Source organism: Anomaloglossus baeobatrachus, chromosome 5 (assembly GCF_048569485.1).
Source record: "Anomaloglossus baeobatrachus isolate aAnoBae1 chromosome 5, aAnoBae1.hap1, whole genome shotgun sequence".
NCBI lineage: Eukaryota > Metazoa > Chordata > Amphibia > Anura > Aromobatidae > Anomaloglossus > Anomaloglossus baeobatrachus.
Window position 1 is genome coordinate 226,237,156 of NC_134357.1, and position 14,282 is coordinate 226,251,437.

Here is a 14,282-nt window from a genome sequence, read left to right on the forward strand (position 1 = left end):
AAAGAATAGTGAAAACCGTATCCACCGGATCCGTTTTTTGACGGATCCGTTATGCCGGATGCGTTCAAAAACGGATCCGTTGGATCTGTTTTCTATCTGTTTCGTCCGTTTTTTGACGGATCCGGTTTTTAAACACAAAACAAACAATTAACGCATTCCGTATTTTGATTGGCTAATGGAAAAATACGGTATATATATCATGGTTTGAAGCATATTTGACAGAATGAAGAGAGAGGCAAACAGAAAACATGGAAGATGTTCTGGAAAAGATCACAAAGATATCGGTTGACTTTGCATTTGAGGCCAATCGCTTGGGTGTCATCGTCCGAGAAAAGGAGCGACAGCGTCTGAGGCGTCAGCGCCATCGTCGATTTTGGATTCATCCAGTGACTGCCCAGAGACTAACCCGTGGGGTTTTTTCCACACTGCACATGGAGCTTCGTGGAAACCCTGAAAAATTGTCAAACTATCAAACTATGTACGGATGGTAGTGGCGAATTTTGACATCCTTGTTGGCCTCGTTGCAGACCAGATACGGAAGACGGACACCTACTGCCGGTACCCAATATCACCCGAGGAGCGTTTGCTGGTTATGTGACGCCCTGGGCAAGCCAGGGATCACAGGTCATGACACCACCACACCCTACACCCCAGTTAGGAACACCAAGGCTAACCTAAAATTCTTGTTGCCTTCCTCCAGGGGCTGATGTCCACACCAGGGGGTGGGCCAGGCGGTTGGCTCCGCCCACCGAGGAGTTCACAGCCCTGGAGGCGGGAGAACCAGGCAGTTTAGCTCAGGCAGTACTATGGGGAGATAAGGTATGCACACCAGTGACTATGTAAGGGGAATACATGTAATAGCAGAAACTGCTGTGTGAATACTGACATGAAAAATTCAATAGCTATATGTAAGAATGAAATGTGAAAAATGGAACCTGCATTACTGCCATGAATATATGAATAAAGAGAAATTTAGCTACTGAATTGATCAATGCAATAGAGCCCCAACACTACGCCAAAGTATTTCTCTACGTTGGGGTCCCTAGCTTGTGTGTGTCCTCTCATGCAGTTAAAAAACTTACCGTGTATGGGAAGCTGAGACCCAGGCTATATATACGATGTGGATTGGCAATGGGTGTGTATGGGGAGGGTTCACAAACGAAAAACTACTAACAAATAAGAAAAAACGTTTGGAACTCCATTCTATGTCTGAACTGGGTGCAAAAACCTAAAAAAACATCACTATGGGGAGATAAGGTATGCACACCAGTGACTATGTAAGGGGAATACATGTAATAGCAGAAACTGCTGTGTGAATACTGACATGAAAAATTCAATAGCTATATGTAAGAATGAAATGTGAAAAATGGAACCTGCATTACTGCCATGAATATATGAATAAAGAGAAATTTAGCTACTGAATTGATCAATGCAATAGAGCCCCAACACTACGCCAAAGTATTTCTCTACGTTGGGGTCCCTAGCTTGTGTGTGTCCTCTCATGCAGTTAAAAAACTTACCGTGTATGGGAAGCTGAGACCCAGGCTATATATACAATGTGGATTGGCAATAGGTGTGTATGGGGAGGGTTCACAAACGAAAAACTACTAACAAATAAGAAAAAACGTTTGGAACTCCATTCTATGTCTGAACTGGGTGCAAAAACCTAAAAAAACATCACTATGGGGAGATAAGGTATGCACACCAGTGACTATGTAAGGGGAATACATGTAATAGCAGAAACTGCTGTGTGAATACTGACATGAAAAATTCAATAGCTATATGTAAGAATGAAATGTGAAAAATGGAACCTGCATTACTGCCATGAATATATGAATAAAGAGAAATTTAGCTACTGAATTGATCAATGCAATAGAGCCCCAACACTACGCCAAAGTATTTCTCTACGTTGGGGTCCCTAGCTTGTGTGTGTCCTCTCATGCAGTTAAAAAACTTACCGTGTATGGGAAGCTGAGACCCAGGCTATATATACGATGTGGATTGGCAATAGGTGTGTATGGGGAGGGTTCACAAACGAAAAACAGGGGGTGGGCCAGGCGGTTGGCTCCGCCCACCGAGGAGTTCACAGCCCTGGAGGCAGGAGAACCATGCAGTTTAGCTCAGGCAGAGCTTGAGTGAGGAAGCAAGATAGAGTTTGGAAGTGAAAGTAGAAGGAAGTGAAGTGGTAGAGGAGCAAAGGAGAGGAGCTGAAGAAAGGGAAAGTGACAGTTAAGACAGCCTGAAGCTGGTCCGGGTGTGTGCCCCGGACTGAGAGACAGCAAGGTCAGCAGACGGCGGTGATTGTCTGCAGGGGTGGCTGTTTGGAGGTTGCCGAAAGGACCGCGGACGGGTGGTGGCCCGGCGGTACCGGAGCGGTATACGAAGAACAGTCAGCACCAGTGGCAGGGGCCTTTCGGATCCCGGCAAGGCTAGGAGTCGCCGTGAATTTGCCAAATCCGTTAGTGAAGGGGACCTCTGGGTCTCCCAACAAGCAAGTCCCGATTGAAGGCAACAGTCCAACCGTTGGAGAGAGACACCGCCAGGGCACCAGTTTCTCAGGGCCAGCGCCTGCGGGCAAAGTAGGGCTCCTCCGGCCCGTATCCAAGCCGGGGAGCGGGTTACCGGTGGGAACCCATCGAAACCATCATCATCTTAGGTGCAGGAAAAGGGACCGTCACCGTCAACTACTGGGGAAAAGCAAGTGCAGCCGTCCATGGGAACCGTCTTTCCAGCCGTGTGTTTTACCGAGAACTGTGTCATCGTCTCAGGCTGAGTGAGTACCACAGTGCCGCAAGGCACAGCGCTGCCACCGCGTCCCTGCACCCCACCAAGCCCTGCATCACCCACCTCATCACTGGGTCCCGGGACAACCAACCCCCTACCCACGGAGGGGAGGACTAACATCTAGCTGCTCCATACCATCACTCCCGGGATCCCCATACAGAGCAGCGGTGGTGTCAACACAATCACCACAACCGTAGGTGGCGTCACGGACAATAAACTATCCCAAAACACCAATCCCCTTTTCACTCACGGGCGAGGAGCGCCGCTCGAGTCCCCGGGATCCGGCCCATCGCTCGAGCCACCGAGCAGCAGCAGCAGGCCGCAGCAGCGGCAGCCGGACCCGAGCAAGTGGGAGAGAGCGGCGTCCCCTCCTCCGCCCGCGACAACTTGGCGTCACGAACAGGATCTTACCGCTCTGCCGTTGGGTAGAGGTGCGCCCTGTGACCGCCGGAGGTATCCGGACGGAAAATTTCAGAAGTCGCCATCTTTGGCGCGAAAAGTTCCCGCTCGAGCGTCTTCTCGAGTAGTAGAGGCGCGAAGGCCAAAACCCCACCCCGATAGAGGAGGGGCCGGAAAGAGGCTAAGGGGGACGGAAACAAGATGTCTGCGCCCGACGGAGCCGCTGGAGGAGCGGTGGTCGCAGCCGCAGTGGCACCCGGTGATGGGAATGGGCCTGCCCAGGTCCCGGCCGTGTTGGCAGGAGGTGCCGCGGCCCCCGCTCTCGCTCAGGTGATGCCGTTCTCCTTGCCCTATGCGCCCGGAGCTACCTGGCTACCGCAGTATGACGGGAAACCTGATGCTTTGCAGGTCTTCCGGAAAAAGCTTAATCCGTTGCTAGAACTGTACCCCCTGACTGATAAGCAACATGCAGCGGTAGTGCTGGGCCTGTTAACCGGCGCGGCTGAGCAGGAGGCGGAGACCTGGGCCGAGGGGGACCGGTTCTCTGTAGCCACCATCTTTGAGAAGCTACAGACTGCCTTTGAGACCCGTACCGAAGCTGAGCTGAGGATGCAGTTTTACCAGTGCCGTCAACGGCCTGTGGATAGCATTCGGGACTATGCTTTACGCCTGCAAACCGCCCTCCGCACGCTAAAGCGGGTGAATCCTATCAATGAGGCGGACAGCAACAAGATGTTAGTAGAGCAATTTGTGCAGGGGATGAGGTCCCCTGAGGATCGCAAACAACTCCGGCTGTGGGCCCTAGAACACCCTGATGTGGACTTTGCCGTGTTAAAGGAACGGGCCATTAAAGCGCTGCAGCCCCCAGCTTCAGAAATCTTGGAGCCAGCCCCATGGCCCATTGAGACGGCCCCCGTCATGGTGGCCCCTGTCCTACCAACCTCTCCAATACCTACAGCCCCAAGCAGCACGATGGAGGAACTGGCAGCCCAGGTCCGTCGCATGGACGGAGACCTCGCCAAGATCCTCGCTGCACTCCAACCTTTGACCAGATCCCAGCCTCCAGCACAGATCCAGCTTGCCGACGGCCCTGAGGATGTTCCCTGGATGCAGCGGAGAAGTGCTAACAACCCGCGGAGCAGACCCCCAACCTGCTACAAGTGCCGTAAGCCTGGGCATTACTTCCGACAGTGCCCGTTAAACGAGCAACCCCTGGGGCCCCGGGCCAATCCTCAGGAGTAGAACCCCGTGGCCCCCCAGACTGGCGGGACCGGTATATCGGGGCCCGGCCCATCATCCCCGTGGCTGTGGACGGCATACCGGTGATGGCTCTCTTGGACACTGGATCACAGGTAACCACCATACCATACACATTGTACCAGCGGTATTGGGGGATAGACGAGCTGGCACCCCCAGATACTAGTATAACACTGATTGCTGCTAATGGACTCCCATTGACCCAAGTGGGGTATAAACAGGTGGCTATGACAGTGGGGCAAGCTGAACTGCAACACCAGGGTATGATTGTGATCATGAATGAACCCAGTGATCATAACCCGAAGATAGTGCTAGGAACCAATGTGATGGAGCATTGTATGGGTGATGTGTTGGCCCTACTGCAACAGCTGGCCGCCACGGCGGCGGGGAGCCGACAGAGAGCTGTGCAGCGTGAGATCCGAGCCTTGATGTACCGTCAGCATGTCAACTCAACAGGAGGAGAGATTGGTGGAGTGAGAGTGATGGATGTTGCTCCGTTGATTGTGCCCCCTAGGAGTGAGATGATGATTTGGTGTAGGGCAGCAGTAGGGCCTCAGGGGCGTGACTACCCTGCCATGATGGAGCCCATGCCCTCTGAGCACTGGCCTACTGTAATGGCCGCCCGAGGGGTGGTAGACGTAAAGAAGGGGAGAGTGCCCGTGAGGGTACTGAACTGTGGGGAGAAAGAAGTCAGGCTTCCCCGGTATGCCACCCTTGCCAAGCTGCTCACCCTAGATCCCCACACCATCCACGAGGCCACTCCCTCAGCTTCCCCACCTACTACCAGCACTCCCCCGCCCCAAGGGGAGGTGAATGAGTGGCACCAACAGCTACATGTGGGCACTGACGATACCCCTACACATCACAAAGCAGGGGTATACAGGGTATGCGGTAGTATGAGCAAGTTTTCAGCAAAAATCCACTAGACTTTGGGCAAATTAAAGGGGTCCAACACCACATCCCCACCGGTGAGCACCCCCCTATCAAGGAGAGGTACAGGCCTATTCCCCCTGCACATTACCAGTGTGCCAAAGATATGTTGAGGAACATGAAGGAGGCAGGGGTTATTCGGGACAGCTGTAGTCCCTGGGCTGCTCCGTTGGTACTGGTCAAGAAGAAGGATGGCACCATGCGGATGTGTGTGGACTACCGGAAGATAAATCAGATAACGCATAAAGATGCCTACCCACTGCCCCGTATTGAAGAGTCTTTGGCCGCACTGAGAACCGCAAATTACTTCTCTACCCTTGACCTCACCAGTGGGTACTGGCAAGTGGCAGTGGCCCCGGAGGACCAGGAGAAAACCGCTTTCACCACCCCAATGGGGCTCTGTGAATTCAGTAGTATGCCGTTTGGGCTGTGCAATGCCCCTGGAACCTTCCAACGGCTGATGGAGTGCTGTCTGGGACATCTAAACTTCGAGACCGTCCTGTTATACCTGGATGATGTGATCGTGTACTCCCAGACGTATGAAGCCCATCTGGAGCACCTAGCCGAGGTCTTCGCTTCCCTTGCCAAATACGGGATGAAGTTGAAGCCCTCTAAGTGTCACCTGCTGAAACCCAGAGTGCAGTACCTGGGGCATGTGGTGAGTGCGGAAGGTGTCGCCCCCGACCCTGAGAAGATCACTGCCATCCAGGACTGGCCAAGACCAACCACCGTGAGGGAAGTAAGGCAGTTTTTGGGTCTGGTGGGGTACTACCGACGTTTCATCAAGGGGTACACGAAGATGGCTGCTCCCATGCAAGACCTCCTCGTGGGACAGACCAAAGGTGGTAGACCCATTGGAGCCCCACTGGTGTGGGAGGACAGGCATGAGGAATCCTTCCGCCAGCTGAAAGCGGCCTTGACTGGAGAAGAGGTCCTAGCGTACCCTGACTACGGCTGCCCATTCATCCTCTACACAGACGCCAGCAATGTGGGTTTGGGGACAGTCCTGTCCCAGGACCAGGATGGAAAGGAGAAGGTGATTGCCTATGCTAGCCGAAAACTCCGGCCGACTGAAAGGAACCCTGAGAACTACAGCTCCTTCAAGCTCGAGCTCCTGGCACTGGTGTGGGCTATCACCGATCGGTTCCGCCACTACTTGGCCGCAGCAAAATTCACCACTTTCACGGATAACAATCCGTTGACTCACCTGGACACGGCCAAGTTGGGCGCGTTGGAGCAGCGGTGGGTGGCCAGACTAGCCAACTATGACTTCACAATCAAATACAGGGCCGGTCGTGTCAACATTAATGCTGATGCATCTCTCGGATGCCCCACTTGTCAGAAGGAGGGTGCGAGGATGATGACCTCGAAGAGATCGAGTTGCCTGCATTTCACCAGCCACCAACTGAGAAGGTACATGTCCACCAACAACGGGTGAACCTGGATCCGCTGCCCAGTCAGGAGTGGCAGGAAGCTCAAAATCAGGCGCCCGCTGTCCGCCTAGTCAAGACCCTGGTGGAGCAAGGCGCTGCTGGGATGGACCCTGCTGCCCCAGCTGAAGCCCAACGCTTGTGGAAGGAACAGACCCGGCTGTATCTGCACCAAGGGAAGTTGTACCGTGAGCTGATCAACCCGAAGACTCATGAGAAGATCCGCCAGTTGGTCATTCCCCAAGCTGATGTACTCACTGTTCTGCAGGCGTACCATGATGGTGCCGGACACTTCGGATGGAAGAAGCTGGAGATGCTGTTGAGGGAGCGGTTCTATTGGAGTGGGATGCGGGAGTCTGTGGAGGCCTGGTGTCGAGAGTGCGGTCCTTGTACGTTGAGGAGGAAGGACGAAGCTAGCCAGAAGGCTCCCCTACGCCCGATCATTACACATCAACCGCTGGAGCTGGTCGCCTTGGACCATGTAAAGCTCACCCCCAGCCGAAGTGGGTACACTTACGCTCTGACCATAGTAGATCATTACTCCCGGTTCATGGTGGTTGTCCCGGTCAAAGACCTAACCGGCCGTACCGCCGCTAGAGCGTTCCAAGCTTACTTCTGTCGACCCCATGGATACCCGGAGAAGGTGCTTACCGACCAAGGCCCAGCCTTTGAGGCGGAGGTGTTCCATGAGTTCTGTCAGCTGTACGGCTGCAAGAAGATCCGGACCACACCTTACCATGCCCAGACCAACGGTATGTGTGAGAAGATGAACCATTTGGTCCTTGGCCTCCTCAAAACGTTGCCGTTGGAAGAGCGGAACCTGTGGCCGGAGAAGCTGCCTGACCTAGTCGACATGTACAACAATATCCCATCGAGCTCAACGAAGTGTACCCCAGCATATCTGATGAGGGCTCGTCCCGGCCGACTGCCGGTGGACCTGGAAATGGGACTGGAAGCCCCAGAGACGCTCCCCTCGACGGCTGAATGGGACACCCAGCGGAGGGTGCAGTACCGACAGATTATGAGTATGTGGAGAAGAATCTAAGTCGGAGTCGAGAACAACAGGAGCGGCGCTTCAATCAGAAAGCGTCTGCAGGCCCTTTCCAGTCTGGAGATGTGGTTTTAAAGCGGAAGAGGAAGACCCACAAGCTGGATGATCAATGGGAACAAACCTCATACGTCATACAGCCCACAGGATGGGAAGATGGGAAGGCCTACCAGATCAGTCGTGACCAAGGGGGCACTTTGGCCACAGTTTCCCAGGACCATCTGAAAAGGTGCCCACCAGCATTGAGGGCAACTGCTGAAGTACCAGTTCCTCCACCAGCAGAGAAGGCAAAAGAGGTGATCCACACTGTGATGGGTGACTTCCCAGCAGACTGGCCTACACAGAACGGCGTGGTGATTCTTCCAGTGATACTGTTCCCACAACCTGTGGATGAAGAAGTGATGGAAACGGTCAACCGTGAGCCAGAACCAGTGCCAGTGCCCAGGGATGAACCTGCGCCCAGCTCCCCTATGCCTCCGCCTGCCCCACACGATAGCAGGGAGGAGGAACTGATTGTTCCCTCTGCCCCACTGCCTAGCCCCACTTACACCGGACCCCGGAGGTCCACCCGTCCCAACCTAGGTAGACCCCCACTTAGGTACAGGGAAACCGTCCTTTAAAAGGGGGAGGAAGTCTGAGTGTGTTTGAAAGTTTTAAAAAGTTTTTGCAAAAATGAAAAATTGATTACCGTGAAAGTAACCTGATTGTCTGCAAACCGTGATTGGAAACCGGCCGTTGCCGGCACCGTCGTCCCCGTGGGGACCGCTTGAAAGATTTTGCACAGGAACTCCTATGGACAAGCCCGTGAACTTGCAGGGCAACCACAAACGTTAAGTGGGTTGTAAATAAATATGTTGTGCAGCTACCGTAACCGCCTCCGGAGAGGCAGGTTGGAGGGAGGGCCCGCAGTGGAGCAGGCTGGGGCCCAGCCACCATAGGAACCGGTGGCTACCCTCTGGAGGGGAAGGACAGATCCCGCTCGGGTAACTTGTGCTGGACTGGGGTCAAGGGGTGCTGCCTGGGTTTTAGGGGCAGCATCAGGGCCAGGTTACTTGGGTGAGAGAGAGCGGCAGTCACAACCGTTTGAATGTTACCGTTTGCAACGTTTAAGTACCGAACCTCCCGATGTGGGATGATGTCATAAGTTGTATTATGTTACCTTTTCTTTTACATATTTTTCAGAAAATAAAACCGGTGTTGGACGGGCAGCCCACGGACGGTCTGCATTTTGCTAAGGGGGAATGTGATGCCCTGGGCAAGCCAGGGGTCACAGGTCATGACACCACCACACCCTACACCCCAGTTAGGAACACCAAGGCTAACCTAAAATCCTTGTTGCCTTCCTCCAGGGGCTGATGTCCACACCAGGGGGTGGGCCAGGCGGTTGGCTCCGCCCACCGAGGAGTTCACAGCCCTGGAGGCGGGAGAACCAGGCAGTTTAGCTCAGGCAGAGCTTGAGTGAGGAAGCAAGATAGAGTTTGGAAGTGAAAGTAGAAGGAAGTGAAGTGGTAGAGGAGCAAAGGAGAGGAGCTGAAGAAAGGGAAAGTGACAGTTAAGACAGCCTGAAGCTGGTCCGGGTGTGTGCCCCGGACTGAGAGACAGCAAGGTCAGCAGACGGCGGTGACTGTCTGCAGGGGTGGCTGTTTGGAGGTTGACGAAAGGACCGCGGACGGGTGGTGGCCCGGCGGTACCGGAGCGGTATACGAAGAACAGTCAGCACCAGTGGCAGGGGCCTTTCGGATCCCGGCAAGGCTAGGAGTCGCCGTGAATTTGCCAAATCCGTTAGTGAAGGGGACCTCTGGGTCTCCCAACAAGCAAGTCCCGATTGAAGACAACAGTCCAACCGTTGGAGAGAGACACCGCCACCGCCAGGGCACCAGTTTCTCAGGGCCAGCGCCTGTGGGCAAAGTAGGGCTCCTCCGGCCCGTATCCAAGCCGGGGAGCGGGTTACCGGTGGGAACCCATCGAAACCATCATCATCTTAGGTGCAGGAAAAGGGACCGTCACCGTCAACTACTGGGGAAAAGCAAGTGCAGCCGTCCATGGGAACAGTCTTTCCAGCCATGTGTTTTACCGAGAACTGTGTCATCGTCTCAGGCTGAGTGAGTACCACAGTGCCGCAAGGCACAGCGCTGCCCCCGCGTCCCTGCACCCCACCAAGCCCTGCATCACCCACTTCATCACTGGGTCCCGGGACAACCAACCCCCTACCCACGGAGGGGAGGACTAACATCTAGCTGCTCCATACCATCACTCCCGGGATCCCCATACAGAGCAGCGGTGGTGTCAACACAATCACCACAACCGTGGGTGGCGTCACGGACAATAAACTATCCCAAAACACCAATCCCCTTTTCACTCACGGGCGAGGAGCGCCGCTCGAGTCCCCGGGATCCGGCCCATCGCTCAAGCCACCGAGCAGCAGCAGCAGGCCGCAGCAGCCGCAGCGGCAGCCGGACCCGAGCAAGTGGGAGAGCGCGGCGTCCCCTCCTCCGCCCGCGACAGTTACGCTTAGGTAAGCTTTTTTTGGTTAAATTGTTTATCCTCCTGTTAACTTGACTTTTAACTGTAATGTGGTTGCTGGTATTTTTTTATTAATTATTGTCTTTCCTTTACAGATTCCTTGCAACAGGAGAGTCGCTGTCATCACTCTATTACCATGTAAGGGGTGGGCAGACCCCTTACAAGGGAGTGTAGTTCTTTTCTGATGTTATTTAATAAAAATGTTTTTAATGTATGTACACTGTGTTAGGGTTTTCCCCAATGGCCGGATGGCACGGCTGTCTCATAGAAACAAGTGGTAGGAGGAGCCGGCAAGTTGAAGGGGAGGGAGAGAAAAAGATGTGGAGGAAAAAGTGGGAGTAAGCAGGCAGTTGAGTCCGGGACGGGAGAGAAGAAGCAGAGCAGGGGCAGAGTGTGGGAGCTGAATAAAAGGGAAGCCGGAGAGAAAAGGGAGCGGGCGGAACCTCAAAGTGCGAAGCAGTACCGGTGTGGGTCCGGTCTGTGGGTAGCCGTAGTGGGAGCCAGGTGAAGAAGATTAGCCGGGCACAGCCCCACTGGAGGAGACGTCAGGACAGGTTTTCCCCCAGCTAAAGGAAGTGTGAAGGCATCTGTAACTGCTGGTTGTGTGAAGAACTGTGTAATAAAGAATGTCTTTTGGTTGCACCGAATCATGCCTGGAAAGTGTTTGTACGTCGGAAGACATCTGCACCACCACACTCTGCCCCACCAAGTCATCTCCTGTCCCGATAGTGACGGCGGAGCCAGCGGTAAGCCTGAGAGAAAAAGGGGCCATGACTACAACCCCCGAGGCACCCCTGGCACCCCGTTACAACCAGTTTAGACTCGGTATTTCCACCATCTCTGGAATCATCAGACAGACTTGCCGAGCCTTGTGGGATTGTCTACAGGAGGAATTCATCCCACAGCCCCCTATGGGGCGGCGATTATATTGTAACACTTTTGATTTCCCTCCTGCAAGACCACTTCCTGGCACATGTGATCCACCAATGCCGTTTGTTTTTGTGGCAGACGAAGCCTTTCAACTATCACCACATCTTCTAAAGCCATATGCAAGCCGTGGATTGATGAAAACCCAAAAAATATATAATTATCGATTATCCCGAGCAAGAAGAATGGTGGAATGCTCCTTTGGGATCCTAATCAGCAAATGGCGAGTGTTGTTAACTGCGATAAATTTAAACATTGAAACTGTTGATGAGTTAGTCAAAGCATGTGTGGTACTACATAATTTTGTTTTAACAAAGGAACCAATGTCCATGGATGACATGAGTGTGGAATCCACCTCTTTGTCTGATTACACTAATCCTGGTTTTAGGAGTAGTGTTGCCAGTTCAACAATCCATGACAAATATGCAGAATATTTTGTGTCCCCAGATTGGCAAGATCAAATGGTATAATATTTCTCTGTAGTTGTAATAAAAAATAAAATTATTGTTAAAAGATTTCTGTACCTTGTTAACCTAGTTAATTTTAAAATATTTGTATATTTTAAAATTTTGTAATTATTACACCTTATTATTATAACTTGAAAAATCTGTTTACAAAAAAAAATAAAAATAAAAAAAAATAAAACATTTTTGTTGAAATGATTTATTTGTTCTATTACATACATATAAAAAAAGTTATAAATCCGTATATATCTTGGGGTTGGGGTGGAGATAGTACTGGAGGGGCTGTCAGATGGGAACACATGCACAATGGGAGTATGGAGGGTGGAAAGTGGTGTTGTTGGTGGTGGGGAAGTAACAGAAGGTGAAGGGGTGGTGGAGAAACCGAGAGGGAAAACAGGAGATGAGATGGGATTTGGTAAGGATTGAGGGGTAGAGTGGAGGGATTGGGAGACAGAAGAGGTAGTGGGTAAAGTAGAGGCTTGTATTGGGGTCATGATGGGTGTGGAAGGCGAGAGGTGGTAGTGGGTAGGGAGTGGAGGGGCAGATGTGGTTAGAAGCTGGTACTGGGCAGCAGGCTGGTACTGGGCAGGAGGCTAGTACTGGGCAGGAGGGGGAGGAGGGACATTGGCTGGAGGGGGGCAGGTGCAGGACGAGGGGTGGGAGCAAACCTGCGCCAGAGCATGCGGTGTGGCTTGCATTACATGCATCTGCTGGTCAGGAGACAGCTTTTCCATGCGCTCGAGTACGGCTTGAAAAAAACAATGATTTGGTGATTTACTTGCATCTAAATGCATCTTGTCCAGACGCGTGCACAATTCATGCGTATTTTTCTCTATAGAGTTCTGCATGAGGCTAAAACCAGCACTCGTTTGTTCTGCTAACAATTTAATGGCGTTCTGGAAGGCTGCATTTAGATGCAAGAACTCGGGCGCATAGCTCCTATCCTGACCCCTCTGACGCTGACGCCCAGAACCCAAAGGTGTTCTACTGAGGGCAGCAGTGTCAGAGGGGTGGGGTAGGGGAAAAGCTACCTCGTCACCAGCAGCTTCAGGTAATGAAGTCTCACCTGATGCTCCAGCGCAGGTGAATGGGACTGAGGGACCAGATGTGAGGGAAGGTGCAGATGGGTGGGGTATGTGCATGTGTTCCCCAGTGGCGGACTCTGGTGGGATCGCTCCAGAAGGGTTCGATGCAGGCTCCCGAGTGCTGCAGACGGTGCTGTTACAAAGAGAAAAAAAAAAATTAAATTGCTATTGATTGGCCCTGGCTAAAAAAGACAAAAAAGGTTAGACATATCAACAATTTTACTTAGTACATATTGTGGGGAATATTTACCTTCTGTACACCATAGTTGTCCGGAGGAACGACAACGCTCTAAAGTATCTGTATTTGGATCTGCATCCTCCGGATCCAATCGGGGCCTGCATCTCTAGATTCAACTCCTTCTTCAAGCAATCCCTGATAGACCGCCACCGCTTCTGAAGTTTGTCACCTGGAAGATGAAAGCACAAAGTGGTTAGTATACAACACATTAAATCCTGCAGCATAACCTAATTAACTGCGAATACTTACGCGCTTTCTTCTGGGCCCGAGAATTGAGATCCTCCCAACCTTGTACCGCTGCGTGGCATACCTCGTTCCAGAGTCGACGGGTTACGATGGTATCAGCGTGGCGGCGGTCACCCATGTTCCACAGCGGCTCCCTCTCTCGAACTTCATCGATGAGGAGGTCGATGTTGATACATCCGGCCTCCTCACCGTCAGATTCGGGAGCACGCTGTGAATCCTGTTGGCCCAAAAAAAAAAAAAAATTACACTGAAATGCACAGAAAGTAGAAATTTAACCAAAAAAAACAAACCAAAAAAAAAATTATATATTTTAACTTACGCTATGACCTCCGCCACCTCGACGCCGACCCTGAGACGGTCTTGGAGGAGCTCTATCGTGAGCTCTAGAAGTGGAAGCCTTTAGGAAAAAAAAAATAAAAATTATGTGCTTTTATGTGTTGGGTGTGCTGTGATAAGCAGTTACTGTGAAATGAAACTTACAATCTGACCGCCCGCTACGTGGATTTCTCCACCCCTTTCATCCCCTTCTGGAAGCACCTGTGATGTTTCAGCTACCTGTTAAAAAAAAATTACAAAAAAATAAATTTGTTTTTGTTTTTTGTTTTTTTAGCAAAAACCCAAAAAAACCCAGAAGAAGACAGAGCTGTATTTTTTTGTTTTTTCCGTGCAAATTTCTGCAAGAAATAAACACGATTATATCTATCCTAACAACTGCACACCCGTAAAACCGCACTTTACATTTTTTGGTTGTGTATAAAAGCCAAGCACCTGTGCGTTTAATTTTTTTTTTTTTTTTCAAAATAAATTTAACAAGGTTGGAGCCAGACAGCTCTTTATTAAAATAAAATTACATTACAGAACTTAAAACCAGAATAAAAAAACAAAAACAAAACAAAAAACTTGCCTATTCAGGATGTGACCGCTGGACAGGACCGCTGGACAGGACCGTTG